The sequence below is a fragment of the Taudactylus pleione genome, unplaced genomic scaffold (assembly GCF_031769625.1).
Source record: "Taudactylus pleione unplaced genomic scaffold, aTauple2 ptg000122l, whole genome shotgun sequence".
In the NCBI taxonomy this organism is placed as follows: domain Eukaryota; kingdom Metazoa; phylum Chordata; class Amphibia; order Anura; family Myobatrachidae; genus Taudactylus; species Taudactylus pleione.
The window spans coordinates 14022-30196 of NW_028284524.1; the positions used below are offsets into that span (position 1 = coordinate 14022).

The 16175-nt window shown below is 39.2% G+C and overlaps 1 protein-coding gene across 2 annotated transcripts in view; it reads left to right on the forward strand.

Annotated features, from left to right (window-relative positions):
- Positions 1 to 4039: 4039 nt before the first annotated feature.
- Positions 4040 to 16175, forward strand: part of LYPD6 (LY6/PLAUR domain containing 6) — a 97693-nt gene continuing 85557 nt past the window's right edge. The window contains exon 1 of one of the 2 annotated variants that reach the window (XM_088472390.1): positions 4040 to 4150. The gene's annotated coding sequence lies outside the window, so the exon portion shown is untranslated. Of the gene's footprint in view, positions 4151 to 6420; positions 6437 to 16175 lie in introns of those variants that run through there. The other variant, XM_088472392.1, reaches the window with a different exon arrangement.

Below are 16175 nucleotides of genomic sequence, written 5' to 3' on the forward strand. Positions count from 1 at the left end.
GTAGTCTGTGTTGTACGTCGTCCCTACCCCTCTCCCTTCGGGTGGTTCCGTCCGGGTTGCAATCTTGTGCTTGGCACGTGGGTGTAACCAGTCTGCGCCAAAAGTGCCAATGATGACCAGCCACTGATCCCAGTGAAGGTCAGCTTGTTTAACGCATATTTCCCACCAGGTCCTTCTCTACCGTCCTCACCTGCCCTGGATCCCAGGACCGTCCACCAGGATGGCCTGAAGGTGCAATCGAGTGGCAGAGGTAAGTGCCCAAGGACACCTGCATGGCACAAGGCTTTCTGTACCACCCCTTAGCTACCCCTCCACATGAGAAGGCCCCATTACAGCCCAGTTCTGCCTCTTCAGTTGTAAGTGTAGATGCAATTAAAATGTGGATAACTCTGCATCACCCATATGTGTGTATGCTAGGTTCCGAAACATTGCAATTAATAGAGAACACATTGGAATTTTATCATGCCAATAATATGTGACTATAAAAATTGGTTAACAGTGACCATTTTTAGGCCACACAATTAACAAAAAGCAGTTCTGTCCGTATAGTGGTCAATAGGCTGTGTTAAGTTTTTTTCAGAGGCCATCAGCTCCAGCAATATGTTATGTAGGGCCTGATTAAGACATTTAGAGGCCCTAAGCACTTCAAATATTTTGGTGCCCCCATATATATTTTACTCCCCCAAAAAAACTTATCTAAAGATTTTCACCAAGGCCTTTAATACCTCCAAATTTGGAGAACACCCCCCCCATCTGGCAACACTGTACTGAGCGCCGTTGCACTCACTCTTAGTGGACGACTGAACGGGACAGCCGACAAGACCAAGACGAGAACGAGCACGTGAGCCTCGGTGGACCGTGTACAGTTTACCAGATGCTAATTTTGTTGTATTCCCAAGATTAATGTATATCATTAACCTCTATTAGTACTATTTTATTATTGTTGTTATTATTGTACATATGGGTGATACAGTAGTGGACGGAATTGCAAAGCCGCACGCAAGAAGCTCTGCAATTCCATCCTTGCAACTATGTTAATGCAGCAGGAGCCTTCATGCATTAATGATCTGAGCTGCATCCAAATTTAGTAGGTGCGTAAATTCTAAGAGTACTGATAGGAATAGCCATTACATATGCATAGTTGTCATCCTGAGAAATTGAAGCAAAGGCTACCATATTCTCAAATGGTAAGAATCATGAGAATTAACATTGACTAAAAAAAAAAAAACCATTGCTGAAATTTATGAATTTATAGAGAAATGTATATGCCGGGGTTATTCCATACTTGCCTACTTTCAGGGAGATTGTGAAGCAGCACCTATGAGAGCGGCGGTAAAGTGGGCGTGTACTGCTACATCTGAGAGGCGTGTCATAAAACTGACTTACATCCACATGTAAATGAGCCCCAAAACAGTTAGTTAGATCTACTTGTTGATGAAAACACACTGATACATCAGAAAATGCATGTAGCCATAGGGATCATTGTGCCTTATACCAAATACAGGGAAAAGATACTAATGATCCCATTTGAATGTACATATCTCTGTTTTTTTTATTACTATAACAGCTTCATAGTGGGGGTAAGGTGCAATCAGGGAGATTACTGGACTCTTCAGGGAGTCAGGGAGATTGCTACTATTTCAGGGAGTCTCCCTGACAATGAGGGAGAGTTGGCAAGTATGGGTTGTTCTCGTATAAATCTCACTGAATGTAAAAATTGATTTGCATTGATTTGCTGAAGAAAAAGATTAGACCTACATCTAGAGAGGTTTTGACCTGGGTTAATCGATATACTACCTCATTGGCTAGCATTAATAAGATAGCAAAGACACATTGGCATCTTATAAAATCAGATGCATCTTTGCCACTAAGTTCGACGGCTCTTATGCCATGCTATTCTAGGGGAAAGAATTTACGAGACCTATTGGTTAAATTAGACATTACTAACAGATAGTATCCACTAAAAAGATGTGTTGTTTTAGATGTATGTCACCATTAGATATTTAATTAAGGGAGACAGCTTTCATCACCCTCATTCCGGTAAGTAGTATCAGATTCTTTTCCATTTTACATGCAATAGCACATATGTTGCTTACCAAATTATCTGCCCTTGTGGCCTCTCATATATCGTAAAACCTCAGTGCAAGTTTAAAGAAAGAATGGCTACTTGTTGTTCTAGTATTAGGGCTGCGCTACTCGGTGGCTCCCGTGAGCAACCACTGGCATGCCACTTTGCGGAACGTGGTCATAATCTTACCAGCTTGCGTTATTGTATGACAGACCATGTTCCTATACCAGTGCGCAGGGGTGACCGTAATAAATTCTTATTACAATGTGAAGCACAATGGAGCCATCATTTGGATACAATTTCCCCTCGCAGCCTTAACAGATCCTTAGTCTTATCAAATTTTTTATGGATAAGGTATTTATGATAAAGTATTTATTATTTTGAATGTAAAAAGATTGTTGAATTACTTGTAGGAATATATATATATATATATATATATATGTGTGTGTGTGTTTAGATTGATTACCTACCTAACTCCTGTATTATCATTACTTTCTCAGCATGCTGCTATTATTTACTCTTGTTACTATAGTGATGGGTCACACATCACACATATCGGGTTACTGCCGGACTCGATGACATCATTATTGACAATTGCCGGATGGGTATCCGGTCCCGCTACCGGCGTGGTCTCACTGAGTATGTATATAAGGTAAGAAATTTTTTTATTCTTTTGTATCCTAAATGCCAGAAAACCAATGAAAATGGTCGTTCAGACAAGTTTGTTAAATGTTTGATCTAAACAATTTGTTCAAACAACATTTTTTGTGCATTTTCCGGAATTTGGGAGCAAATTGCTGATTGTCATTTGCTTTCATACCTTACCAGATTTTCATTCCAACCAATCAAGTAGTTGGCTGGTTGGACAGAAAATCTTTAGGTGTCTTTATAAATACCAGATACATCCTCATAAGCCACGCCCACCTAATCAAATAAACTGACCAATATATGCTCCTATATATATAAATTCACATATGCATGCCATGGGTCACTATATTAAAAGTCAAATGTTGATAGACTATCATATCCTTCATTCCCATCTTAAAGAATCAAACAAACTTACCACGTGCGTTCCACCACCATGGAACGTACAGCCGGCAATCATCCTTTGCGAGAAAGTCACGGTGGCTTGCGAGGTATATCGTTATCACAAGCCACCGTGACTATATATATATATGTATACATATATATATATGTGTGTGTATATATATATATATATATATATATATATATAAAGCAAATAACAGCGACACTGCAGGACTTGTAAAGCAGATAAATAATACTGCTGGCAAATAGCAATTTTAATCCAACGTTTCGGTTTTATTTACCTTTTTCAAGGACATACTATGAAATGTTAGACTAAAACTGCTATTTGCCAGCAGTATTATTTATCTGTATGTCCTTGGAAAAGGTAAATAAAACCGAAACGTTGGATTAAAACTATTAGCCAGCAGTATTATTTATCTGATTTACAAGTCCTTGAGTGCGCTGTTATTTGCTTTGCATACCTCACATTAAGGGGGGCACCCAGGCAATTTTTCCAATTGTTATACTGTAGTGTCAGCTCATTATATATATATATATATATATATATATATATATATATATTTTATTATTATTTTTTTTTCTAAATTCCTAACTTTCTATATATATATATATATATATATATATATATATAAAAGAGGTACTTATAATAGAGGCAGATACCACAATCTTCTTTTCTGAGAGTTCTGAGTGTGGGCTGCAAACTTTCCAGTTTCCACGAGTTGAAGATGAAATTGATCTCACTCCCTGATCCCCTCTCTGCCAGAACACACAGGGAGGGGCAGACTGGCAGTGTCACTGAACCAATAGCGATGTGATATTGTCTGTGCTTTGCACGCCCACTGGTCGGTGATTGGTTAGGATGCAGAAGCTGAATGTCTTGTGTCTGCGTGTAATGTATTCTATTCAGCAGCAGTGGCCCCAGCAGCCAGGCTAGAGGCAGCTGCAGCCGTGCTCACATTATAGACACTGTATCCTTCTGTGTATACCCTCTGTATACTGTATCACTAACACTGCAGCCTATGGAGTGACAGCAGGGTGAGTGAGATACTGCGGGGAGGGGGGCAGGGTGGGCTCTGTGCTGCCGTTAAACTACTCTCTATTTTATTATACACTTCACTCTCTATAACTAAACTGTCTCTAGTGTAAAAGAAATAATCTGAATAGTAACCAGTGTAACGTGTCTGAGTGTAGCACTCTTGTTGGTCTGCAATTTGCACACTTGCACCTGAGTAGTTGGCTTGTGTACAGTATGAAGTTTTTGTGCTGGCAGTGGCAGCAACAAGTGGATGGTCTGCTCTTAGGCAATGGGGGCACATGACTAGTGCATCATGGGGCAGTGTAATGCAGATTATTGCTCACTTGACAAAGAGGACACTGATCGTGCCTAAACCTAAAGGGTCACAATCATTTGTACTATAAATCCTCCCTCACCTTATTGTGAGATTTTAAATGTTTAAATGCTATTTTGAGGCTCATAATATGACATTGCAAACCCATGCCCATGTGTTTCAGGCCAATGAGTGGGCACGGCTAGTAAGATCTTTATTTTAAGGCATTTAAAACCCCTAACAGGTCTTTTCCTGGTTACAGTATATAATAGTTTAATATGTTTTGAGTCAATCATAATGCTTTATATTTGTTTGCATTTAATAGTATCATTTTGTTTCATTCAATTATTTTTTGTTCAAACTGGATATTAATGACCTTAACTGATTCTGATTCTAACCTGGTTGTGAACATATAATATTTGCTCACTCGTTACATTATATAGGATACTTATATATTATTACAAAATAATATATATGTATTCTGGCCTAAAGGAAATTATGGAACGCTGATAACTTCTGTCCTGTGTTGTGCATAATGTTTACTGACACAGTACAGTATATGACATACACAGTATTTTGAATAAATATGAATTTAATGTTGACATTGGGTTTGCAGAATATTATGATTTTCTGAATATTAAATAATTGGACTGTAATGCATTGATCTCTAGATTACAGGTGAGCAATCCCACTAATTAGAGTGCCTAAATTAACAAAACAGCAATTACAGAATGCATCATATAATTTCTGTGTTTTTATATATATATATATATATATATATATATACGGTATATATAATATATGCATACACATATATATATATTTTTTTCATCAAAACATTGTACATTTATTATTTAAGACTGCCAGGTTCTGATAGCTTTGCGACTCTATCAAATTTGATTTTGCGTGTAAGTAGAAATATTGGTTAAAATGTGGTTTATTTATTTAGGTGGGCGTGTATTTGTTAAAATGTTGACAGTTTTTGCCTTATATAATTGAATGGCTCTTTTTGGTAGATTTGGGATTCCTTTATTTTCAGTGTTGTTACGTGATATGTTAGTAGTATTTATAATATTTCAATTAAATGTTCTGCAATGTTTATCTAAAGAGCTGACGAGCCACAGATTGCAATCTAAGGCTTTATGGATCTAAGGCTTTATGCAACAATATTGGATTAGATCAAAGGCTTTATGTTACAATATAAATATTGTGTCCTGAGCCTGGCAGTGCATGCTGAGAATTTTAGTTCCACAAAAGCCGATGGCTTATTGGTAGGGGATTTCTGACGTAAGACATTATAGCACAATGTAAACAATAAATCATGTAATTATTATTCTTGTACCCATGTGATATTTTTGTTTTATATTAATAGCAATAGGGAATTGGGAACACAATGTAAATAATGACGTGGCTGGTGTAAACAGCCACCACCCCAGGTATGTTTTGTATTCCACTGTCAGGTCTCTTTACATTGATAAAATGCATTGACACCTTTGCCATACGTCACCAATCTTGACAAAACATCATTGTTCATACAGCCAGCCACAGGCCAAAAGAAGAATAGATAGTTTGAGATCCTTAGAGCAATATCCAGTTCTTTAATTTGCAGTTTGTAATTTATTGTTCATTTTAGAAGTATTTTTCATAGACAAACTATTTTTAGAACACAAAAACAGGTGATTTTTTTATCACCTTCAAAGTCTCCAAAGAGATGTATTGGTTATCTTATTCATAGCACATCCGCTGACATAACGTTATTGGAATAGTTCAACTTTTCTGCCTTTATTTTTGTAGTGAAGTATAAAGAATTAAATTATGTCCGGTTTGCAGATAGCACGTTTTAATACAATAGTCACTGTTTTATTAGTTTTAGCTCTTATGTTCCAAGGTCATTACTTTCCATTATATGTAATTTTTTTTTTTTAAATGATTTAATTTTAAAGATGGCGACATTACTAACGGCATTGCTGATTGGAAATGTATCAGAGACACGGTAAATGCATCTCCACCTATTTAACACCAATAGTTCCATTTTTTTTTTTATAATTATGGCTGGTGACTTGTAATCAGGTGCTCAGTCAGGGTTCATCCATCAGTAAAGATTTGTTTACAGCAAGTTCTTCATCTTGATATTTGAAGAAAGCATTTTGCGATGTTACTTTGGAAAACATATCATCAGGCTGCTGGCAATATTTTTGGGAGAGGATGAATGTTTATTTTGGGAGCTGTTTAAGAACACCTGCTGCTAAGTGAGCAGATGACAGTGTAGGGTTCATAGACTGATATATTCCTGTGGTGTAATTGTCCGCATATCTATTCTGAATGAGACAGGACTCTGGCATTAGAGTTCTTTGTGAAGATATTTTGGAGGAGATTATGTTTGACAGAGACTGAAATTACATGTATTTTTTCAGATTAGAGAATAAATAGGAGCCATGCTCTATAGCGGGGGCATGGAGAAATGTGAGTGAAAACCAGTGAGATTCTTGCAGTGCAATCTGATATTGCAATGTCGTAACAGACAATCTGCAACTTTCACGGAAAAGACAGGTACGATAACACCTCGAACATCTATAAACATGGCCGGATTTAGGTTTGTGGGCGCCCCTGAGCATCTAACTTGTGGGGTGCCCCCAATAAAATTGTCAATATGATATTCTGGCATTGTTATTAAAAAATAAAATGTTTAAATACTCCTAGTATCAGAAATGTGTTAAGCACATTGTAGTCCCCCCAGTTCACATTATGCCACATAAAACCCCAAGTTCACATGAGCTACAGTGCCCCCCTCGCTGGTGATGTAGCTATGTGTGGGGGCCCCTGGGCAACAGTTCGGGCCACCCTGTTGTTAATCCGGCACTTTGTATAAAAACAGGCACTTGACGAAATGCTCATGTGATGAGGGCGGCTTTGGTTTTTCAAGTTCTTTAGTCAAGATCATAATTATGGGATTTGTTTAGTAGGGAACTTTAATTAAAAAAAAAACGTGAAAGCTCAAAACGTATCATCAGTTATTTAAAAGATCTGACACATCAATTTTATACAAGAGAAACAATAATCTGAGAAATAATAGTAAACAACAATATTTACAGGTGCACAAAAATCAGTTTGAAGAATAAGTATAACTATTTATATTTTCTAGGAAGAATTTAGAACATGGTGTGTATTATTGCGCAGGACATGACACATTGGAGGGTCAATCTAATTAGGTGCAACTTAAAATCGCGATGATACTGCATATAATTTGTGTGTGTGTTTCATGACTTGCACAATCGAATTACCCTTGCGACTTACAATAATTTGCTTTAACTCGCTATAAGTCTATTCGCACATACATTCCCATAGAGGAAAACTTGTTTTGTAATCCAAATAGGAACCCGCATTTATAATTCACATTCGCAAATGCGAGTTTGAGCTGAAATTCACTGAAAAGTGTGCACAGCCCCCCAGGGGTGCGAGTATCCTAAAAAATAGTTCTTATTAGGGTTTTTTAAATAAATATTATAATTGATTTAAAATGAATGCAATTGTTATAATACAGATATTTTAAATTATTTGTAATGCAAAATGTTACTTTGGCATTTACACACAGTACATAGAAGGTATTTTATTTAGCACAGCAAAACATTTTGTTCTTTATCCCTTTTTACTTTTCCATTGCTTCCGTGTGTGGTCAGAAAGTGCAGCACGGTCCCACAACCCAAAACTTATAATAATATTGCTTTATTTGTCAATCAAAAATACAAATACCAGTTATGCAGAGTGATAAAGAGAGTGGCTATATAGGGATGGTGCAGGGGGTATTGTCTCTTAATTTATTAGTCATTTTGTCATGTGGGTGTAATCTAAAAAAATTAAAAAACCCAAACCCTGAACTGTTTTTTTTAAAATCCATAGTAAATTCCCTATTTTATACTTTGCTCTGGTCTGATTAGCTCACTAAACTTAAAAATGAAAGCGAATGTTCCATTTGCAATTAGCTCACTATGCGGCAAAACTGTAGTGAAACTATTACACATGATTAGTATATAATATTGCTAGAGAACTAGTGAGAAATTACCATTTGTAATTAGCTCAATATACTATAATACTGTAGCGAAGTCACTGGATGTATTTAACTCACCATTCTGCAAAACAATCTGAAATCACCAGGTGTATTATGTGTATATAATTAGGTCATTGTCACAAAAAACAAAAAAATACTGAGTGAAATGACCACCTTGTGTGATTAGTTCACTGTACTACAACACTAAAGGAAAATCACTTACATTCAGCTAGTTTGCAACTAGGACATATCATTAGCATTTTAGTCTTTATTTTGTTTATTATTATCTGCATTCTTTTCTGCCTGTTTTTCTGGTTTTCTTTTTTTCAGTGAAAGGTTGCTCTTGATAAAAATAACCAGCTTAAAAAAAGCACTATACAGTACAACTATAATATATATAATATTTAGCACAAAAAGTTTCACAAACAGATTGCATGCAAGTGCCCAAATATAAATCCATCCCTGGTTTTCAACTCACTTTTCTGCAATCACTTCTATTCAGCCATCTGTATCTGTATAAGCAGGTTATAGTGTTGGTTACCTCTGTAAATATCACAGCTGTGAATGAAATAGTTTTGTGCTTGGATGAATGAAAGTATCACTTTATACCTGCCGTGTTTGGATGTGTTACCCTTATCACCAGGATACACTCTCCTGTTATCTTGCATGGTCACACACAAGGTCAGATTTCCCTGGTCGATTTGAATGATATTGATATTTCGTTATCATTCAAATTGACCAGTTTGATGAGAGATACAAATGTGAGAGGAAAAGTATTAACCAATCAGCTCCTAACTGTCATTTTTCAAAGACAGCATATAAAATGTAATTTAGAAGCTGATTGGTTGGTAGTTATATCTCACAGTTTTATATCTCTCCAAGCTTTGATACATAGGCCCCTAAATCCACCCCTGGTTTTCAACTCACTTTTCTGCAATCACTTCTATTCAGCAATCTGTACAGTATCCGTATAAGCAGGTTATAGTGTTGGTCACCTCTGTAAATATCACAGCTGTGAATGAAATTGTTTCGTGCTTGGATGAATGAAAGTATCACTTTATACCTGCCGTGTTTGGTTGTGTTACCCTTATCACCAGTATACACTCTCCTGTTATCTTGCATGCTATGATAACTGCACAGGTGTATAGCAGCGATTAGTACGTTATCAGCAGTACAGTAAAGGTATTTGCCATTTCTGCCATTGCAAAACCCACAGGACTTGCAATGTTGTGCTTGTGTATTTTATATAGGTACTGTATAGTTTATCTGAGTACTGAATATGTTGTAAAATTGAAAAGTGTCAAGTTTAGTCATTATGGGGGCATGTGGGTGTTGATACGGGTACATAGAAGCTTTTTTTCTAGTATGCAGCCTAAGAAATTTTTACTTTTCCTAGATGTATCTTCTATATAGTGAATACTGGTGAGCTGGCTGAAAAATCTACTTGTCTAGGCATTTTGACTGAGGGAACAGGTATGGAAATCCTGTGTGGTCTAAACACCTTGTCTTCACAAATATTTCTCCAAGACATGCAGAAGTGAATGGAGCAGTTCTCTGCTGCCATTGATCTAAACGACCTGCAGGTTGACCTGTGTGGTTCTAAACATCTTTGTAAATGAATCTCAGTGATGTCAGTGTATACTATGGCGGGAAGAACATGTAGGCATTCATCAGTGTCAAAGCTCAGAGTTGTCCAGTGATGGTGAAAATTTCACACGTTAAGTAATTCAGAATACAACGTGTTTGTTGCCTTTCGGCAGTGATTCCTAGGGCCAGTCAGGATGTTCCGCCAGAATCTAGGGGTGAAGATCCTGCGTTTTTGAGATGGTGTAAATGTATTGTTAAGGACGATCAAACGGAAGTTTTGATACAAAATCATAATTAATAGAGATCTTTCACACGTGTACATTTATTGCACAAACAGACGTGTGCTGCGAAGGTTGAGAACTACCAAGGTAGCTTCTATGTCCATCTGGAATACAATGTAATGTAAAGCTCAGGTTTTTTTAAATGCATCCTTGTAAAGATTTGGGGACTGGCCATTTCAGACGTTATGCGCCTATACATAGTGTGTCAAACCATTTAGCCTTACTTCATGCATATCTGTAAAGCAAGGATGTAGGCTAAATTCCAATTTTTATGCACACGTGAATGTGTTGTTGGTTTTTTTTGCCAAAGTTGTGAAAAAATAAAAGCGGGAATTAATTTTATTTTATTATCTGATATGAGAATTGGTTTTTAAGGGTACTGATGGGTCCAGACTTTCCAAAAACTTCTCCGATGCATTACAATTACACTCATGATAATGATATTATAGATAGGCGCAGCATGTACCCAATATGAGTATACAGCCAGCTAGTGATCTTCTGTCCCACATAGCAGCAGTGAAATACAGTACATGCCACAGAAATGATCACAAGAAAATGGAGTCTGCGTCCCTAGCCTGTTGCCATTACCAGCGCTATATGCATTTTGCATTTTTGTCAGGATTGAACCCTTAAGCTCATCTAAACACATGCATGCAATTTTCTTATAAACGTTACATCCCAGTGAAAATAATATGTGCATCAATTTCATGCTCCTGAAAAAGCATCCAGACATAAAGTATTTGCGCATAGCACAACAGATATTAATTCCAACCGTAGACTATCGTTCCATCATCAAACTTCCCTTGGTAAAAATAAATATTCTCTACGACACAGAATGCATTTTTTGTTTTGTAGTGCAACTACAGTACCCATCATTGCAACATGCTGTCTGGCCTTGGTGTGTTGTTCACTTTAAATAATAAACAATTATCTGTCCAGACCTTTGTTAAGGGGCCTATCCATTAGACGACTTTTTGAACGGTCCGACCAAAACCATGAGGTTTTGGTCGGATTGTTCAGAAAGCTGTCTAATGGATAGCCGGCAAGGACCAGCGATGCGCGTGCATACTGGGTCCTTGCCGACGCTGACTATCTGTGGAACATGCTCGTCAACCTGACGACGATCGTCAGGTTCCACATGTTCGCAGATAGGAGGTCGGTCTCCTGCACTGAATGACGTTCAGTGAACGTCATTCAGTGCGGGCACCGCACCCGGCGACCTGAAGGACTGAACGCTAGACGTTCGGTTTTTCAGGTCGCCTAATGGATAGGGCCCTTTAATCTAGTTATTTATTGTTTATCAAGGTAAAAATTTAACAATGCCATAATAAATAATAATAAACAGTTACAAGTGACATAGTTATGATAAGGTTACAGGTGTCAGGCCAGAAAGTATTTTGCAATTTATTTGTGACAGCAGAAAAATAGGGATGTAGTCAAGTTACCGGCATCCGGAATGCCGGCTGCCAGAATCCCGACGGGGAAAGCCCGATTTGGGATTAAAGATAAGCATCGAAATACAGACGCCTATCTCTAGCCCAACGCAGAGATCCCGGCAGACGACATCCCGAACGAAGGTAAGCGGTGACAGGTTAGCGTTAGCCGCGTTTTGGCTTTTGGTTTTACAGATCCCCTGGGGAGGGTTAGGGTTAGGTACCCCCTGGGGAGGGTTAGGGTTAGGCTAGGGGAAGGGGGGTTAGCGTTAGGCACCACCGGGGGAGAGGTTAGGGTTAGGCACCCAGCGGGAGGGTTAGAATTAGGGTGCAGGAAGGGAGGGTTAGGGTTAGGCACCACCTGGGGAAGGTTAGGGTTAGGCACCACTAATAGAGGGTTAGGGAGGGGACAGGGGAGAGTTAGGCTACTTAACAGCCCCAGTCCGGATGGAGAGCCTTTGGTCTTCTGGTGTTGGTATTTGATCTGGCAGCTAATCAGCCGCCGGCATTACATACCAATTCCAAAAAATAACCACAGAGAGCAAATAATTTTTAAGCTGGGTATACACTTAACAATGTGTGTACCCAGCGATGCGACGGATGACCGCACCGAAAACGGCCCAACATATCAGGCGGCCAGCACATATACATGATCTGGTGCCCAACCGCCCGATACGTTGGAACCAGCCGTATGGCACTGCATGGAGTCATCAGCCGGACTGTCAGATTGAGCTGCATGTAGGGCTGACCTAACGTACACACTGGCCGATATTGACGATATGTTGGCCCAATCTGCCAGGTCGGGCAAAACATTGTCTAATGTGTACCCAGCTTCACAGTTCGAATGCATTGAATGTCATATTATAAAAAGAAAAAAAAAGATGGAATGGAGTGGGTGTAACTACTGATCGTGGTAAGACTAATGGCCATGGACCGGTGGTTGAAGGAGTAACGCATTTTACACACTCTGTGCATGAGTTGTTCTTTTACCAATACAATGTATTGTACGGGTAGTCCACATTAAGGGGTATATTTACTAAAGTGCAGATTTTTAGAAGTGGAGTTGTTGCCTATAGCAACCAATCAGATTCTACTTATCATTTATCTAGCACAGACATGTCAAACTCAAAATACCAACTGGCCCGAATATTCAAGGTCTATGAGTGTGTGGGCCGCAACAAAAAAAAAGTCTTATATGCAATTTTGAAAGGTTTATTATTAATAATAACCAATGCAGTGCCCCCTGTAGTAGTGCCCCTTATGTAATTCCATCCTGTATTAGAGCCCCTTTTGCAATGTTTCCCTGAATTTGTGTCCATTATGCAATGCAGTGCCCCAGTAATGCCCTAGAAGTGCACCTTATGCAGTGCCCCCAGTAATGCCCCTTATGTTGTGCCCCCAGTAATTTATTTATTGTCAGTTATTTACAAAGCGCACACATATTCCGCAGTGCTTTACAGAGAAGATCTGGCCATTCACATCAGTGGAGCTTACAATCTATATTATCTACCACATGTACATGCACACACATACACACTAGGGTTAATTTGTATTGGGAGCCAATTAACTTACCGGTATATTTTTGGAGTGTGGGAGAAAACCGGAGTACCCGGTGGAAACCCACGCAAACATAGGGAGAATATACAAACTCCGCACAGTTAGGGCCATGGTTGGAATCGAACCCATGACCTCAGTGCTGTGAGGCAGTAATGATAACCATTACACCGTAATGCCCCTTATGCAGTGCCCCCAGTAATGCCCCTTATGTTGTGCCCCCAGTAATGCCCCTTATGCAGAGCCCCCAGTAATGCCCCTTATGCAGAGCTCCCAGTTATGTCCTAGTAGTGCCCCTTATGCACTGCCCCAGTAATGCCCCTAGAAGTGCATCTTATGCAGTGTCCCCAGTAATGCCCCTTATGTTGTGCCCCCAGTAATGTCCTTAGTAGTGCCCCTTATGCAGAGCCCACAGTAATGCCCCTTATGTTGTGCCCCCAGTAATGCCACTTATGCAGAGCCCCCAGTAATGTCCTTAGTAGTGCCCCTTATGCAGAGCCCACAGTAATGCCCCTTATGTTGTGCCCCCAGTAATGCCACTTATGCAGAGCCCCCAGTAATGTCCTTAGTAGTGCCCCTTATGCAGAGCCCGCAGTAATGCCCCTTATGTTGTGCCCCCAGTAATGCGCCTTATGCAGAGCCCCCAGTAATGCCCCTTTATGCAGAGCCTCCAGTAATGTCCTTAGTAGTGCCCCTTATGCAGAGCCCCCAGTAATGCCCTTTATGTTGTGCCCCCAGTAATGCCCCTTATGTTGTGCCCCCAGTAATGCCCCTTATGCAGAGCCCCCAGTAATGCCCCTTATACAGAGCTCCCAGTAATGCCCCTTATGTTGTGTGCCTTATGTTGTGCCCCCAGTAATGACCCCTCCCAGTATAGAACAGGTCCCACTCACCTGTCTGTGCAGTACTTACCTTTCTTCACGCCGGCCGCTGGGCACCGCTCCAGTCCACGCCAGTAGACGCTGCCACTGACTGGATCTAATTAGATCCAGAGCGGAAGGCGCAGGCTCCGCTCGTCGCGGGCGTTGCATCACTGGGAACGCTGGCCTCTGAAGTGACCAGAGGCTTCTGATCGCTTCAGAGAGCACCGTTGCCAGTCTGGCAATTAAACACTGCCCAATCGGAACTGTGTTCCGATCGTGGCAGGGGTGTGCGCCGCATATTATATATATGTGAGCCCACACTCTGGGGCCGCAGAAAATGTTTATTCGGGCCGCTTGTTTGACATGCCTGATCTAGCACCTTCTAGAAGATTATAGCTAGAATCTGATTTCTGAAAACCTGCACTTTAGTAAATTTACCTTTAATTCTTGAGAGAATGTGCTGCATACTAAAATGTTACACAGCTGTAATAGTTTGTTGGAACAACAGCATTCACTAATATTTGCCCTATTTTCAGTGCACATTTCATTTGCATTTCAGATGCTTTCTATATTATTGATGTTATTATCTATTTTAAGTAAAAAATAATGATATAATAATGGTTATATTTGTTATGTTAATTTCCTTTACTTGTGATAAATGATGCACTTAATATTATATTTCAATATTGATCTGTTGAAAAAAGGCAGGGTGTGTGACAAGTTTAATATGTTTGTTGACCATACTTCTTTAGTGATGGGACACAGAGGGGTGCCTGGTCACATTGCATTTAGTCTCTAGATAACATTCTTTCTTATGATAATAAAACATAACGACTAAACCCCTGTTTTCTGTCACACCTATATTCTAGCAGAGGATTTAAAATCCTTTGTGTTGTGTTTGTCAGGTGAGGTCCAGGACAATGGGATCTGGAACAGTGATTACACAAGTTTATCTAATGACAAGTTTACCACTATCTAGAAAGCAATTTAAATATGTATAGGGTAAATAGACATGGCCATTCATCAAACCAATTGATTGTTGTGGTCAGGTTACTTGAAGTGCAGTAGAAATAATTCTTGGGCTCAGCAGTGATCTGTGCAATAATTATACCAGTTAATTCTCGTTATACAGTCCCCAGCCAAAGTAGTATGGCCACTATATATTTTCTTGAAAATTCTAGTTTAATTGTTTTTTTTTTTCAGATCAGAGGGCTATTTTAACTAACATAATGGTAACGTCCCTAGTTACTCATTATGAGAATTAGGGGTCTATTTACTAAGCAGTGTTAGGAGACAGAGTGAAAAGTGATAAGGTGGCAGCCAATCAGCTCCCAACTGTAATTTTTCAAACACAGCCTGTGAGATGGCAGTTAGGAGCGGATTGGCTGGCACCTTATCACTTTTTTCACTCTGCCTCCTAACACTGCTTAGTAAATAGACCCCTTATTTTGTACCAACCTTGCTAAAAGGCTGACGTCATTTTGCTTGGGAGACAAAACATGTTTCTAGCATACAATGGGGGAAGTTCAGATCAGTGGGAAGTACAGCAGTGATGTCTGGCTACGCACATATCGGCCAATGAGAGTAGTGCCAACATCGCAGGTTGCGATGCTGGAAAACTTGCAGTGCTGGCAGGATACGATGTGCCTTTCAAAAACGACACATCGCGTCAATGTGGGGAAGTGAATTACCCCATTGATTTAATTGACTTCAAACATGTGTTCAAGGTCATAGTACTATAATTTGGCTATATTAATGGTAACTTTGCATTTTCAATATTTTTATGGTATTAATAATTGTTGTTAAAACGTATATAGCAATAAAATTATACCTTTTTTTTTCTCAGTAAAGTTTCATACACTTACATTGTTTCTGCTGATGGGGAAGGTATGGGACTTGTCACCCACAAAGGTGATGCTTGAAAAGGACAGACTGAATGTAATTAGTTATTTCAGAGGCAGACCACTGC